Genomic DNA, 13,164 nt, shown 5'->3' with positions numbered 1-13,164 from the left:
CACGAACCCGTATCCCCTGCATCGGCAGGCGGACTCTCAACCACTGCGCCACCAGGGAGGCCCTATGATCCTTTTAATGTGTTGTTGGATTCTGTTTGCTAGTATTTTGTTGAGGATATTTGCGTCTATATACATCAGTGATATTGGTCGGTAATTTTCATTTTTTTGTAGTATCTTTGTGTGGTTTTAGTATCAGGGTGATGGTGGCCTCATAGAATGAGTTTGGGAGTGTTCCCTCCTCTGCAATTTTTGGAAGAGTTTGAGAAGGATGAGTGTTAGCTCTTCTCTGAATGTTTGATACAATTCACCTGTGAACCCATCTGGTCCTGGACTTTTGTTTCTTGGAAGATTTTTAATCACAGTTTCAATTTCATTACTTGTGATTCGTCTGTTCATATTTGTTTCTTCCTGGTTCAGTCTTTTTAAAAATTTTTATTTATTTATTTTTATTTATTTATGGCTGTGTTGGGTCTTCGTTTCTGTGCGAGAGCGTTCTCTAGTTGCGGCAAGCAGGGGCCACTCCTCATCGCGGTGTGGAGGCCTCCCACTATCGCAGCCTCTCGTTGCGGAGCACAGGCTCCAGAGGCGCAGGCTCCATAATTGTGGCTCACAGGCCTAGTTGCTCCGCGGCATGTGGGATCCTCCCAGACCAGGGCTCGAACCCGTGTCCCCTGCGTTCACAGCCTGACTCTCAACCACTGTGCCACCAGGGAAGCCCCCCTGGTTTAGTCTTGAAAGGTTATACCTTTCTAAGAATTTGTCCATTTCTTCCAGTTTGTCCATTTTATTGGCATAGAGTTGCTTGTAGTGGTCTCTTAGGATGCTTTGTATTTCTGCAGTGTCTGTTGTAACTGCTTCTTTTTCATTTCTAATTTTATTGATTTCAGTCCTCTCCCTCTTTTTCTTGATGAGTCAGGCTAATGGTTTATCAATTTTGTTTTTCTTCTCAAAGAACCAGCTTTTAGTTTTATTGATCTTTGCTGTTGTTTTCTTTGTTGCTATTTCATTTATTTCTGCTCTGATCTTTATGATTTATTTCCTTCTGCTAACTTTGGGTTTTGTTTATTCTTCTTTCTCTAGTTCCTTTAGGTGTAGGGTTAGATTGTTTATTTGAGATTTTTCTTGTTTCTTGAGGTAGGCTTGTATAGCTATAAAATTCCCTCTTAGAACTGCTTATGCTGCATCCCATAGGTTTTGGGTCGTCGTGTTTTCATTGTCATTTGTCTCTAGGTAGTTCTTGATTTCCTCTTTGATATCTTCAGTGATTTCTTGGGTATTTAGTAACATGTTGTTTAGCCTCCGTTTGTTTGTGTTTTTTACGTTTTTTTCCCTGTAATTCATTTCTAATCTCATAGCATTGTGATCAGAAAAGATGCTGGATATGATTTCAATTTTCTTAAATTTACTGAGGCTTGATTTGCAACGAAAGATGTGATGTATCCTGGAGAACGTTCCGTGCGCACTTGAGAAGAAAGTGTAATCTGCTGTTTTTGGATGGAATGTCCTATAAATAGCAATTAAATCTATCTGTTCTATTGTGTTATTTAAAGCTTCTGTTTCCTTATTTATTTTCATTTTGGATGATCTGTCCATTGGTGTAAATGAGGTGTTAAAGTCCCCCACTATTATTGTGTTACTGTCAATTTCCTCTTTTATAGCTGTTAGCAGTTGCCTTATGTATTGAGGTGCTCCTGTGTTGGTGCATGTATATTTATAATTGTTATATCTTCTTCTTGGATTGATCCCTTGATCATTATGTAGTGTCCTTCCTTGTCTCTTGTAACATTCTTTATTTTAAAGTGTATTTTATTGATATGAGTATTGCTACTCCAGCTTTCTTTTGATTTCCATTTGCATGGAATACTTTTTTCCATCCCTTCACTCTCAGTCTGTATGTGTCCCTAGGTCTCAGGTGGGTCTCTTGTAGAGAGCATATGTATGGATCTTGTTTTTGTATCCATTCAACAAGCCTGTGTCTTTTGGTTGGAGCATTTAATCCATTCACGTTTGAGGTAATTATCAATATGTATGTTCCTGTGACCATTTTCTTAATTGTTCTGAGGGTTTTTTTGTAGGTCCTTTTCTTCTCTTGTTTTTCCCACTTAGAGAGGTTCCTTTAGCATTTGTTGTAGAGCTGGTTTGGTGGTGCTGAATTCTCTTAGCTTATGCTTGTCTGTAAAGCTTTTGATTTCTCCATCGAATACGAATGAGATCCTTGCCAGGTACAGTACTCTTGGTTGTATGTTCTTCCCTTTCATCACTTTAAGTATATCATGCCACTCCCTTCTGGCTTGTAGAGTTTCTGCTGAGAAATCAGCTGTTACCCTTATGGGAGTTTCCTTGTATGTTATTTGTCGTTTTTCCCTTATTTGTCGTTTTTCAGTAATTTTTCTTTGTCTTTAATTTTTGTCAATTGGATTACTGTGTTTCTTGGTGTGTTTCTCCTTGGGTTTATCCTGTATGGTACTCTCTGTGCTTCCTGGACTTGGGTGGCTATTTCCTTTCCCATGTTAGGGAAGTTTTCGACTATAATCTCTTCAAATATTTTCTCTGGTCCTTTCTCTCTCTCTTCTCCTTCTGGGACCCGTATAATGCGAATGTTGTTGTGTTTAATGTTGTCCCAGAAGTCTCTTAGACTGTCTTCATTTCTTTTCATTCTGTTTTCTTTTTTCTGTTCAGCAGCAGTGAATTCCACCATTCTGTCTTCCAGGTCACTTATCCGTTCTTCTGTCTCAGTTATTCTGCTATTGATTCCTTCTAGTGTAGTTTTCATTTTAGTTATTGTATTGTTCATCTCTGTTTTTTTGTTCTTTAATTCTTCTAGGTCTTTGTTAAACATTTCTTGCATTTTCTCGATCTTTGCCTCCATTCTTTTTCCGAGGTCCTGGATCATCTTCACTATCATTATTCTGAATTCTTTTTGTGGAACGTTGCCTATCTCCACTTCATTTTGTTGTTTTTCTGGGGTGTTATCTTGTTCCTTCATCTGGGACATAGCCCTCTGCCTTTTCATCTTGTTTATCTTTCTGTGAATGTGGTTTTAGTTTCACAGGTTGTAGGATTATAGTTCTTCTTGCTTCTGCTGTCTGCTCTCTGATGGATGAGGCTATCTAAGAGGCTTGTGCAAGTTTCCTGATGGGAGGGAATGGTGGTGGGTAGAGCTGGGTGTTGCTCTGGTGGGCAGAGCTCAGTAAAACTTTAATCCACTTGACTGTTGTTGGGTGGGGCTGGGTTCCCTCCCTGTTGGTTGTTTGGCCTGAGGCAACCCAACACTGGAGCCTACCTGGGCTCTTTGGTGGGGCAAATGACGGACTCTGGGAGGGCTCAGCCAAGGAGTACTTCCCAGGACTTTTGCTGCCAGTGTCCTTGTCCCCAGGGTGAAACAGAGCCACACCCTGCCTCTGCAGGAGACCCTCCAACACTAGCAGTTAGTTCTGGTTCAGTCTCCCCTGGGGTCACTGCTCCTTCCCCAGCATCCCGATGTGCACACTACTTTGTGTGTGCCCTCCAGGAGTGGAGTCTCTGTTTCCCCCTGTCCTGTCAAAGTCCTGCAATCAATTCCCACTAGGCTTCAAAGTCTGATTTTCTAGGAACTCCTCCTCCTGTTGCCAGACCCCCAGGTTGGGAAGCCTGACGTGGGGCTCAGAACCTTCACTCCACTGGGTGGACTTCTGTGGTATTAGTGTTCTCCAGTCTGTGAGTCACCCACCCAGCAGTTACGGGATTTAATTTTACTGTGATTGCACCCCACCTACCGTCTCATTGTGGCTTCTCCTTTGTCTTTGGATGTGGGGTATCTTTTTTGGTGAGTTCCAGTGTCTTCCTGTCGATGATTGTCCAGCAGCTAGTTGTGATTCTGGTGTTCTTGCAAGAGAGAGTGAGCGCATGTCCTTCTACTCTGCCATCTTGGTTCCTCCTCCATTTTTCTGTTTATATTTCATTTGCTTGTCAACAGCAACCCTAGCAGCTGGACAGTATTGACTGTAGTTTATAAACAAGGAAACAAACTTTGCAGGAGGAACTATTACTATTATTAAAGAGTTAGAAAAGTACAGAGCCTCAGTTTGAATACAGAGCTGTCTGAAGCCAGACACCATGTTTTTTCTATTACTGTGTCATATTTCTACATCAGAGCTGTCCAAATGAAATATAATGCAAGCCAACTAGACTTATAATAGGGGGCATGTATCTATAATTTTCTTGTGGCTTTATTTAAAAAAAGAAAGGAAACTACTTTTAATGATATATTTAGGTTAATATACTATGTCTAAAAGATCATTTTAACATACAGTCATTATAAAAACTCTTGAGATATTTTACATTTGCTTTTTTTTTTTTTTTTTTTTTTCCTGTACGCGGGCCTCTCACTGCTGTGGCCTCTCCCGTTGCGGAGCACAGGCTCTGGACGCGCAGGCTCAGTGGCCGTGGCTCACGGGCCCAGCCGCTCCGTGGCATGTGGGATCTTCCCAGACCAGGGCACGAATCCGTGTCCCCTGCATCGGCAGGCGGACTCAACCACTGCGCCACCAGGGAAGCCCAGTACTTGTATTTTTGAGGAGTGATTTTTTTTTAAGTGACACTGATGGGTTATATAGCTCTATCTTCATACTTGCTTTGTCTCCATAGTGTCAAGTAAACTAGTATGAATTTTCAAGATTAATAGGACAGTCTCTGGCCTAGAATTAGAGTAAGCATAACTTGCTTATACTTGTGCTAGTAACACAACAAAACTAAATAGCATAATTACCTTTTATGTCCCCCACCCTTCATCAACTAACAGTTATTATGAAACCACTCCTCTTGCTTGGTAGTGTCCTAGGCATGGTGACAGATGATGAAAACAGGACCAACAAATGGGAACAAAAGCATTGGGGAATATTTTAATGTATCTAGAGAAGGAGGAAGGAGTTTGAGGAAATGGAGACAAAATGACCATGACTTACAGGAGAACCTCCTAATTGAGATAGGGATATAGAACTGTTCATGAGAATGAATGCTGGTGAGTATCAGAGTTCAGTGACTGAGAACCACGAAGGCCAATCTGAGAAACAAAATACAACAGAGAATGGGGATTCTTAATGAAATGGGTACCTGGTAGGAAAGTGCAGAATAGGTTGAATCCCAGAGAGAGTCCAGTTAGAGAAATGAGAGACTAATCTAAGGCAGTGGCTCTTGATGGTAGAGAGAGGGTTGAAGATGGGTATGAAGAGGTAGAAGTAACAAGGTTGAGGCTGACTCGCTGGAAATGGGGAGGTGTGAGAGGACAAGATAATTCAAGTCCAGCCAAGCTTGGGGGCTGTGTCACTTTTGATTATTGTGATTTGGTGTTGCCTACTCTAGGCACTGGAGATATGGTAAAGAAATAGAAAAGGCCTTTATTTCCCCAAAGATGGGATCAATCAAGCAAACTAAATACTTGCTGGATTGGTGCCATGGTAATAAGTGCAATGAAGAAAATAATGGTCATGGGATGATCTGGTAGGGAGAGTAAATAGTAACTTAGGGAAGCTCCCTCTTAGGACATCTGTGCTGACATCTGAATGATAAGGAGTAAGCCATTCAACAACTTGGGGGAAACCATTCTAGGCCAAAGGAATAGCCTGAGTTAAGGCGCTGAAGTGGAAGTTCTCAGGACACTTGAGAAGTAGAAAGAAGGTCACCTTAGCTAATGCATAGCAAGGGCAGGACAGGAGGACATGAAATTGGACAAACAGGCATGGGGTAGCTCAGCAGTTCTCGAATTCTTTGGTTTCAGGATCTCTTTCCACTCTAAAAATTGTTAAGGATCCCCAAAGAACATTTTTTTTTTATGGAAGATACTCCCATCAGAAATTCGAATCGATTTTTAAAATATTCCCTTAAAATAATCCCATTACATGTTCATATAAACAAGATTTTTATGAAAAATATCTTTCAAAGCAATAGAAGAGTGGCTCTGTTCAATAGTTTTGCAGGCCTCTTTAATGACCGGCTTAATGGAAGATAACTGGATTCTCATGTCTGCTTCTGCATCAAGTCTCTTATAGTATCGTTCATCAAGTAGTTACTGGAAAAAGCCACTGTGTACTCATAAAGGAGTAAGAATAAAAAAGGCAGATAACCTGTGATGATGATGATGGTGATGATGATGATAATGATAACGATGATAATGGCTTTGACCCTCTAGAACCTCCAAGGGTTTCCAGAACGTGCTTTGAGAACTTCTGGGTAGATCATTGCATTTAAGCCAAGGTAGAGTTTGTATTTTATTGTAAGAACAGTGGGAAGCCATTAGAAGAGTTTAAATAGATCTGTGACAAGATCTAAAAAAATCAGCACTTTGCTGTTACATGGAGAATGGATTGGAAGGGACAAAAGCAGAAGGAAAAAGAATAGTTAGGAGGCAGTTGCAGTAGTAGAGGTGAGAGATGACGTGGCTTGAGCTAAAGTAGAACAGTGGAGATGGGATAAGTAATATATTGTGATATATTTTAGAGTTGACCTGTCAGGATTTATTGGTATATTGTTCTAGAACATTCTGTGTCCCAGAGAAATTGTAGCACAGATGCATCAGCAGGTGGAACCAGAGACACCTGGGTTTGAATCTTGGAAAAGCCATTAATTAGCTGCGTGAGAAATTCATTATTTCTCCCTGTCTCCAGAAAAAAACATGTAAGAAGGATTTTATGTGACTGAGAAGACTGGAGTTGGCTTGTTCTCTGACAGTCTCAGTTCTCCGAGTTACCTGACTTTGGCTGCATGTGTTTGGCCAGGGCAGTAATTGCCACACAATGTTAAGAGGTTGAGATTTAGATTGTAGTAGGGGTAACATTCACCTCAAGGCAAGATACTAATCAAATGTAATTTTTTTTTTTTTTTTTTTTTTGCGGTACGCGGGCCTCTCACTGTTGTGGCCTCTCCCATTGTGGAGCACAGGCTCCGGACACGCAGTTTCAGCGGCCATGGCTCACGGGCCCAGCCGCTCCACGGCATGTGGGATGTTCCCGGACCAGGGCACAACCCGTGTCCCCTGCATTGACAGGTGGACTCTCAACCACTGTGCCACCAGGGAAGCCCTAATCAAATGTAATTTTAAGTCATTCTGTTCATGTGAGAAATATTAACTTGGTGGAGACTTGAAACAGATGGTGTGCAGTTAGAATAGATAACTGTATTATTCCAAATAAACATTTGTTGGAGCTGGGAAGCAACAATCCATTTTTCACTTTTCCCTATTTACATTATCAAGTCAGCTGTGTTGCTGCTGCTTTTAACTTGCATTAAGGTTATCAACACAGTTTTGAAGTTGGCAGGCAATTACAACATATCTTTATATATTAAAGTCATTAGCATTGGAAGAGACCCTTTACTTACTTTCAACATATAGTGGTATAATGATTGTTAATACATTCCTGATAGATAGTTTTCTAATAATATCTGATACTTGAATAGTGTAACAGCACTTTCTTAGCTGTTACTTTATTGGCCTTTCAACACCTCCCTTCCTCCCATGTTACAGATGAGGAAAGCAGGACTCTGGAGTGACTTGTGCAAGGTCCCAAAGCTTATAAATTGGCAGAACAATCAAGATTCAAAGTCAGATCATCTAGTTTCATGCCCACTTCTTTCTTCTACAATAGTCTACCTTCGACTCTTCAAGGACTTAAATCTCCAGCTGGTTTGGAATTTGGTCCATTTGTCAGACTGCCCTTTTCTTCTTATCTTTTGCTGCAAACTAGCCTTTTCATCTTTACTATATATTCTGTTTCAACTAAGAGATAGTCTTAAATTGGGAGAGGAAGCAAGATTATATATTAACTGTTTATCTGTCCTAAAGCCTTTAGCCATTGTGCTTGACTTGTCCCAATTAAGTTCTGGAGCGAGAGTTGTGTGCAGTCTCTGAAATGCTTTTGTATCCTTTGCCACAAATAATATATTTGTTCTAACCTTCTTTGTAATTATATTCTTGCTTGTTGATGCTTTGACAAAGCCAAAGTTTTAAAATATTTGGTTTTGCAATGTATTTTCTTTTTTTAAATTTATTTTGTTATTGAAGTATAGTTGAATTACAGTGTTGTGGTAATTTCTGCTGTACAGCAAAGTGACTCAGTTTTATATATATATATATATATATATATATACATATATATATACACACACACACACACACACACACACACACACATATATACACATTCTTTTTCTTATTCTTTTCCATTATGGTTTATCACAGGATATTGACTGTAGTTTCCTGTGCTATACAGTAGGACCTTATTGTTTATCCATTCTATACCAGTTTGTCTGCTAATCTCAAATTCCCAATCCAACCCTCTCCCAACCCCTTCCCCCTTGGCACCACCAGTCTTATTCTCTGTCCCTGATTCTGTTTCTGTTTCATAGATAGGTTCATTTGTGTCATAGTTCAGATTCCACATGTAAGTGATATCATATGGTATTTGTCTTTCTCTTTCTGACTTTCTTTACTTAGTATGTTAATCTCTAGTTGCATCCATGTTGCAGCAAATGGCATTATTTGGTTCTTTTTTATGGCTGAGTAGTATTCCATTGTATATATGTACCACATCTTCTTTATCCATTCATTTGTCAGTGGACATTTAGGTTGTTTCCATGTCTTGGCTATTGTGAATAGTGCTGCTATGGGCATAGGGGTGCATGTATCTTTTTGAATTATAGTTTTGTCTGGATATATGCCCAGGAGTGGGATTGCTGGATTATTTGGCCATTCTATTTTTAGTTTTCTGAGGAACCTCCATACTGTTCTCCACAGTGACTGCACCAACTTACATTCCCACCAACAGTGTGCGAGGGTTCCCTTTTCTCCACACCCTCTCCAGCATTTGTTATTTGTAGACTTTTTAATGATGGCCATTCTGACTGGTGTGAGGTGATACCTCATTGTAGTTTTGATTTGCATTTCTCTAATAATTAGCAATGTTGAGCATCTTTTCATGTGCCTACTGGCCATCTGTATTTCTTCTTTGGAGAATGTCTCTTTAGGTCTTCTGCCCATTTTTCTGTTGGGTTGTTTGTTTTTTTGTTGTCAAGTTGTATGAGCTGTTTGTATATTTTGGAAATTAATCCCTTGTCTGTCACATTGTTTGCAAATATTTTTCCCATTCTGTAGGTTGTCTTTTTGTTTTGTTTATGGTTTCTTTTGCTGTGGAAAAGCTTGTAAGTTTGATAAGGTTCCACTTGTTTATTGAGAGCTATTTTCTTAATCATAGGTCTAATCTCTATAACAACCTAAACAGCTAGAATGTATTCCTATATGAATAATTGTATTTAATTTTGAAATTCACAGTGCCTACAGTTTGGAAGATTATACTCTTTACTTGGCTTCTGGTTGTTTCCAATTTCCCTGGCTGCTCATTTTCTTTCTTTTTTTCTTTATTTTCTTCTCTTTAAAAAATTATTTATTTATTTATTTATTTATTTTTAGCTGTGTTGGGTGTTCATTGCTGCACGCAGGCTTTGTCTACTTGCGGCGAGCGGGATTATTCTTCGTTGGCGGTGCGCGGGCTTCTCATTGCAGTGGCTTCTCTTGTTGCGGAGCATGGGCTCTACGTGCGTGGGCTTCAGTAGTTGCTCTCATGCGCTGCTCATTTTCTTTCTTTTTTTCTTTATTTTCTTCTCTTTAAAAAATTATTTATTTATTTATTTATTTATTTTTAGCTGTGTTGGGTGTTCATTGCTGCACGCAGGCTTTGTCTACTTGCGGCGAGCGGGATTATTCTTCGTTGGCGGTGCGCGGGCTTCTCATTGCAGTGGCTTCTCTTGTTGCGGAGCATGGGCTCTAGGTGCGTGGGCTTCAGTAGTTGTGGCTCTCAGGCTCAGTAGTTGTGGCTCATGGGCTCTAGAGTGCACGCTCAGTAGCTGTGGGGCACAGGCTTAGTTGCTCTGTGGCATGTGGGATCTTCCCGGTCCAGGGCTTGAACCTGTGTCCCCTGCATTGGCAGGCAGATTCTTAACCACTGCACCACCAGGGAAGTCCCTCCTTTCATTTTTATTGAAATATAGTCAACATACAGCTCTGTATAAGTTTAAGGTGTAACGCATAATGTAATGACTTGACATAGTGCTGCTGGTTTTCAGTCTCCTTTTTTAGTTTCTTTTTATCTTGTGTGATCCCCCAAATTAGAGTACTTAAAGATCACTCCCTGAACCTCTACTCTATACTCACTTCCTCTAATATATCCAGTTTCAGGCTTTAAATAGCATCTATGTATCATCAATTGACAACTTTCCTACCACAAGCCTCATCTTCAGACTTTTATATCCAGCTGCCTATGCAGCATCCCCATTTGAATATCTACTAGGCATTTCAAACTTAGTCCTGATCTCAAACTATACCCCTCACCCCCCATCTTTCTTTCACATTTTCCCCCATCTCAGTAAACAGCAACACCATCCTTCCAGTTGCTCAGGCTAAAAACCTCAGAATTATTCCTTGAGCTCTATCCTCAGCAGTAGAATACCTTGTAGATATTCAACTATTTTCAAATGAATGAATGAGAGAATACTAAAATTCGGTTCAGGAAAAGCTGCTCAACCTCCTTAACCTAAGTATTTTTTATCATCCCTTCCCACCTTCACTATTATAGGGCTGAATTATGTCCCCTAAAAATGTATATGTTGAAGTCCTACCCCTCAGTTCTTCAGAATGTGAATGAATTTGGAGGTAGGGTCTTTAAGGAGGTAATCAAGTTCAAATGAGGTCATTAGGGTTGGCCCTAATCCAATATAACTGATGTTCTTATACAAAGAGAATTCGGACACAGATATCTTCAGAGGGGAAGACCATGTGAAGACACAGGGAGAAGAAAGCTACTTACAATTCAACAAGAAAGGCTCCAGAATAAACCAACCCTGACAACACCTCAGACTTCTAGCTTCCAAAATTGTGAGAAAATAAATCTCTGTTATTTAAGCCACCTAGTCTATGATACTTCGGTAGGGCAGCCAAACTAGTATACCAAAAAGAACAGTTCCATAAAACTCAGCTATACTCTTTTTCATATTCCAATGTAGGAAAATAACATCTTTTATTGCCATGTTCTTTTTTCTGCCCTTCTTTGTTGTCTTACTCATATTTTCCCTGTGAATGGTATTGTCCTAAAAAGGCTTTAGTAGATAGAAGGTGGACATGGGTAACTGAGCCTGGCTGCCCAGAACTGGGAGCTGAAAACATCAGCAGAGAAATGCAAAGCAGAATATTCTGTGAAAACAGTATGGACAGATTGCAGAATGTGGGAAATAGTGAGAGTGAGGAGCTTGTAAACATGTTATAAATCTTTGACTTTATGACTAATCCAATGAAACTGATTAGTAGCTTGAAGAAGAGGATCTGAATAAACTATCAAAGTATGAACAAATATTTAGTGTATAAATAGTCATTATCCTTTTTTTTAAAAGAAATATGTATTGAGTTCAGTTGTTCAGTTGTTTTTTTTAAAGAAATATGTATTGAGTTCAGTTCAGAAATATGTATTGAGTTCAGTTGTTCAGTTGTTCTTTCTTCGTTTAAATATTTATTTATTTATTTGGCTGCCTCAGGTCTTAGTAGCGGCATGCTGGCTCTTCATTGCGGCGCGCAGGCTTCTCTCTAGTTGTGGCATGTGGGTGCGGGCTCAGTAGTTGCGGCATGTGGGCTAAGTTGCCCCGCGGAGTGTGGGATCATAGTTCCCTGACCAGGGATCGAACCCGTGTCCCCTGCATTGGAAGACAGATTCTTAACCAGTGGATCACCAGGGAAGTCCCGTCACTATCCTTTTTTTAATTTATTTTTTATTAAAGTATAGTTGAAATACAGTGTGTTAGTTTCTGGTGTACAGAAAAGTGATTCAGTTATACATATATTTTTTTCATATTCTTTTCCATTATGGTTTATTACAGGATACTGAATATAGTTCCCTGGGTTGTACAGTAGGACCTTGTTGTTTATCCATTCTCTATATAATAGTTTGCACCTGCTAATCCCAAATTCCCAATCCATCCCTCCCCCTCATCCCTTCCCCCTTGGCAACCACAAGTCTGTTCTCTATGTCTGTGAGTCTGTTTCTGTTTTGTAAATAAGTTCATTTGTGTCATATTTTAGATTCCACATGTAAGTGCTATCATATGATATTTGTCTAATCAATCAACAAGTCCTATTTATTGTAACTCTAATTGTTTTTGAAATTTATCCCTATTTTTCCATTCCTATTGCTACTCTTATCCCAGGCCACAATCATCTCCCACTATAATAATGTTGTAAGTAGTCTCTTCCTGCATTATGATCTCACCATTTTCCCCATCGCAGCTAGTGATCTTTCTTTTCTTAGGAAATATTTCAAGTTTACAAAGTAAGAAAAAAGCACAATATAACAAACACTCATGTACCCACCCTTAGCTTTGTCAAATTTTAATGTTTTGTCTTACAATTTGCTTCAGATCTCTTAACGAAGTGAAATGTTAGAACTGCAATTTGTGTCTCTGCCTGATTCCATTCCTTTCCTTCCCTTTGCATTAGTCAGTATCCTGAATTTGATATTTATTATTCCCTTGCTTTTGAAAAATATTTTACTACATATATGTATGTAAATGTATCATATGTAAATCAATCCCTTATCATATATAAATTTTAAAATGGTTTTTATGGAAGTATCATACTATCCATATTTTTCCTGTAACATACTCTTTTTACCAAATATTTTTACATTGTTTTGAGATTTATCTTTTCGATACATAGAGCTCTGGTTCTCTTATTTTAACAGTAGTGACTGTTTCATTTCTGAATTAGCCACAGTTGTCTATTCTCTATTGCTGGACATTTAACATGTTTCTCTTATACGTAAATTTTAGTAATTGCTCATCAGGTTACACCAAAAGTCTTGCTGGCATGTAATAAGAATTGCATTGAATTTATACATTAAAATGAAGAGAAAATATTAGTGATAGTAAGTCTTCCCATCCATAAGCACAATAGATCTTTCCAACTATTTGTCTCCCTTTATGTCTTTCTGTCTACTTATGTTCTTTATAAAGGTTTTATATATCTTGTGTTAGGTTTATTCCTAGGTGGTTTATACTTTTTGTTGTATATTCATGTCTTTTTGAAATTATTGTTTATTTGCTGGTGTATAGGAATGTAATTAATTTTTGAAATATTGGACTTTTATCTAGCAA

This window comes from Lipotes vexillifer, unplaced genomic scaffold (assembly GCF_000442215.2).
Source record: "Lipotes vexillifer unplaced genomic scaffold, Lipotes_vexillifer_v1.1 scaffold75, whole genome shotgun sequence".
In the NCBI taxonomy this organism is placed as follows: domain Eukaryota; kingdom Metazoa; phylum Chordata; class Mammalia; order Artiodactyla; family Lipotidae; genus Lipotes; species Lipotes vexillifer.
The sequence above is the reverse complement of the archived record's forward strand: the minus strand, read 5'-3'. Positions refer to the sequence as shown.